This window comes from Cryptomeria japonica, unplaced genomic scaffold (genome assembly GCF_030272615.1).
Source record: "Cryptomeria japonica unplaced genomic scaffold, Sugi_1.0 HiC_scaffold_24, whole genome shotgun sequence".
In the NCBI taxonomy this organism is placed as follows: Eukaryota; Viridiplantae; Streptophyta; class Pinopsida; order Cupressales; family Cupressaceae; genus Cryptomeria; species Cryptomeria japonica.
In genome coordinates this window covers 199,098-203,170 of record NW_026728846.1, presented here as the reverse complement: position 1 = coordinate 203,170, position 4,073 = coordinate 199,098, and the positions used below count along the sequence as shown (strand labels likewise).

Here is a 4,073-nt window from a genome sequence, read left to right as displayed (position 1 = left end):
CCAACGTGCGCGACTCGACCGAGCGCGCACTGGCCGAGGTGCACACCGATTTCACCTGGGTGCGCGCGCAGCACCTCGGGCGCACCGGGGTGCGCGCACAACGCCCGGGTTGCACCGTGGCCTGTGTGCTCGGGGTGCCTCGGGTGCGCGCTCGGTGTCGCCCCCGCGCGCGCGGTAGTGCGGGCAGCGCACCCCGGCCCGGCCCGGCCCCGACGAGAACGCAAACGGGCAAAAGGTTTATTCAAATAGCATTGCGACGCCCGGCGAAAAACTAAAAAAGGGTGCAACACCGGGACTTCCCGGGAGGTCACCCATCCCAGTACTACTCCGGCCCAAGCGCGCTTAACTGCGGAGTTCTGATGGGATCCGGTGCACTAATGCTGGTATGATCGCACCCGTTATGAGCTTGTCGCAGTGTGTACTTAGCAAACCGCGACCCACGTGCGAATCCACCCCGGCCACCCACCCCCGTCGAGGTGCACACCCTCCCTCGCGAAGTGCGCCCCGTTCGCCAAGTGTGAGCCCTGCCCGGGTGCGCGCACCTTGCTAGGGCGTCGGGTGTGCACCCGGCCCGGCCTACGTGCGTGCACCTGGAGGGGGCGTCGTGTGCGTGCAGTGTCCCGTCTGCAACGCGGTGCCCACACACCACCTCGGGCGCAACGACCTGCGCTCACATGTGGGCCGAGTGCACCTTGGTGCATGTTCGGGGCGCCTCGGGTGCACGCTCGATCTTGCCCCGGTGCACCAAGGCGCTCGGTTTGCCCCGGGTGCGCACTTGGTGCAAGGTGGGCACCCAAAATAGGGATCAAGCACCAAAACACAAGTTTCGGGATGCAAAATGGGACCCAAGGACCACAAATGCGTTCCAAGACCCATGATGGGTCCACGAGAACAAAAATGTGTTCCGAGACTTAATAAACAAATATTGGGTTTTAGGAGAAGAAACATGCTCTGATGCCCAAAACGAGAATCGACCCCGAAAAGGCCACAGGCCAAAAGTGGGATGCGAGACAAAAAAAAATGGGACCCGAGGACCAAAATTGGGTTCCCAGGTCGAAGACAGGGCAACCGGACAAGAAACGACCTCTAAGGCTCGAAATGAGTCCCGACGACTAAAACTTGACAAGAAGCACCCATCAGGCACCCAACTCGACACCCATGGGATGCCGACCCACCCGGGCTTCCACCTAGCACACCTTGGCACCCACCCACCCTCGCACCCAACCTCGCACCCAACTTAGCACCTTTGAACCCACATTGGCACTCACCCTGACCCTGGCACCTTGGAACCCACATTGGCACTCACCTTGACCCTGGCACCCACCTTTGCACTCACCTTGGGACCCACCCTGGCTCCCACCTCGGCACCCACCCAGACACCCACCTTGGTTCCTTGGCACCCACCTTGGATCCTTGGCACCCACCCCGACACCCACCTTGGCACGCAACTTGGCTACTTGCCACCCACCTTGGCTCCTTGACGCCCACCCCGACAACCACCCCGTGACCTACCCTGGCTAGGGTTGGTGCACACCCACCCTGGTGCCCACCTTGGCACCCACCCTATGACCCACCTTGGCACGCACCTTAGTACCCACCCCGTTACCCACCCTAGGACCCACCCCGTGACCCACCTTGGCCAGGGTGGGTGCACCCACCCTGGTGCCCACCTTGGCACCCACCCATCCTAGCACCCAGCCTGTGACCGGGCTTGGAACCCAACCTTGCACCCGCACCCGTCTTGGCCAGTGTGGGTGCGCACCCATCCTGGCACCCACGTTGTGACACACCCTTTAACCCACGCACCCTAGCACCCACGTTGGCACCCACCTTGGAACCCAACCTAGCAACTTGGCACCCACCCCGTGACCCACCTTGGCATCCACCATAGCAGTCGCCGACTTGGCACCCACCTCGGCACCCACCTTGACACTTGTGGACCCACCTTGCCACTCACCCTAGCATCGACCCATCCTAGCACCCACCCTGGCACCTTTGCACCCTAGCACTCACCCATCCTAGCACCTAACCTGTGACCCACCTTGACACTCACCCTCGCACCCACCTTGGAACCCAACCTAGCACCCACCCACCCTGACACCAACCCTAGCACCTACCCACCCTTGCACCCACCCTGTGACCCATCTTGGCACCCACCCATCCTACCACTCAACCTATCACCCACCTTCTCACCCACCTTGGCATCCACCTTAGCACCCACCCACACTGGCACCTTGGCACCCACCTCGGGCAAGGTGGGTGCACACCCACCCTGGCACCCAATTTAGAACCCACCGAGCATGTTACCCACCTTGGCACCCACATTGCAGCCCACCCTAGTACCCACCCTATGACCCACATTGGCATCCACACCCTAGCACCCAGGCACCTCGACACCCGCCTTGACACCCACCCTAGCACTGAACCTGTGACCCACCTTGGAACTCACCCTAGAACCCACCCACCCTGTGAACCACCTTGGCATCCACCTTAGCACCCACCCACCTTGGCACCCACTCTAGCACTCACCCATCCTAACACCCAACTTGTTACCCACCTTGGCACCCGCCCTCGCGTCCACCTTGAAACCCACCCTAGCACCCACCCACGCAGGAGCCCACCTTGGCACCCAACCTAACACCCACGCATCCTGGCACCCAACTTGTGACCCACCTTGGAACCCACCCTAGTACCCACCTTTGAACCCACTATATCACCAACCCACCTTGGCACCCACCCTATGACCCTCTTTGGAATCCACCCTAGCACGCACCCACCCTGGCACCCACCATGGAGCGCACCCTAGCACCCACCCACCTCGGCACGCACCTCAACACCCACCTTGGTGTGCGCACTGCGCCAACCTCTCAAAGACCCTATGTGGTGCGCTCCAAAGTGTACACCTTTGGTGCGCTCCAAGGTGCGCACCTTTGGTGCACACCGAGGTGCACACCAAAGTGTGCACCGAGGTGAGCACCAAAGTGCACTCCAGGGTGCACACCAAGGCGTGCACCTTTGGTGCGGTCAATGCAAACGAATTCGGAAGTTGGGGTCGATGTCCTAATCGCTGCTGCAGACTACACGTATGAGAATCGGACAAATAGCTTTATATAGGGGAGGTGTTGCGTTTGATGGGTCGACTCCCCTGGTTGTGTGCACTGCACCAACTTCAAAGACCCTGTCTTGTTTAAGAAGTCAAAAGTTGGGGTGGATGTCCTAATCATTGCTGCAGTCTACGCATGTATGAGAATCAGACAAATAGCTTATATAGGGGAGGTGTTGCATTCGGTGGGTTGACTCCCCTGGTTGTGCGCACTGCGCCAACCTCAAAGACCCCGCATAGCAGAAGAAGTCGGAAGTCGGATTTTGGTGAGCACCAAGGCGTGCACCTTTGGTGCGGTCAACGCAGACGAATTCAGAAGTTGGGGTGGATGTCCTAATCGTTGTTGCAGGCTACACATGTATGAGAATCAGACAAATAGCTTATATAGGGGAGGTGTTGGGTTTGATGGGTCAACTCCCTTGGTTGTGCGCATTACGCCAACCTCAAAGACCTTGTTTTCGTTAAGAAGTCAAAAGTTGGGGTCAATGTCCTAATGGCTCCTGCAGGCTACACATGTATGAGAATCGGACAAATAGCTTATATAGGGGAGGTGTTGGGTTTGATGGGTCGACTCCCCTGGTTGTGCGCATTACGTCAACCTCAAAGACCTTGTTTTCGTTAAGAAGTCAAAAGTTGGGGTCGATGTCCTAATTGCTCCTGTAGACTACACATGTATGAGAATCAGACAAATAGCTTATATAGGGGAGGTGTTGGGTTTGATGGGTTGACTCCCCTAGTTGTTCGCATTACACCAACCTCAAAGACCTTGTTTTCGTTTAGAAGCCGAAAGTTGGGGTCGATGTCCTAATTGCTCCTGCAGGCTACGCATGTATGAGAATCAGACAAATAGCTTATATAGGGGAGGTGTTGGGTTTGATGGGTCGACTCCCCTGGTTGTGCGCATTGCGCCAACCTCAAAGACCCTGCATTGCGGATGAAGTCGAAAGTCAGAGTTTGGTGTGCTACAAGG

At 58.2% G+C, this 4,073-nt stretch overlaps 1 non-coding gene across 1 annotated transcript; it reads right to left on the bottom strand.

The window, feature by feature from the left end:
• Window positions 1-278: 278 nt before the first annotated feature.
• Window positions 279-397, bottom strand: LOC131861349 (5S ribosomal RNA). The gene has a single exon (XR_009360424.1). It is a non-coding gene; the product is annotated as a 5S ribosomal RNA (ribosomal RNA).
• Between the last annotated feature and the right edge of the window lie 3,676 nt (window positions 398-4,073).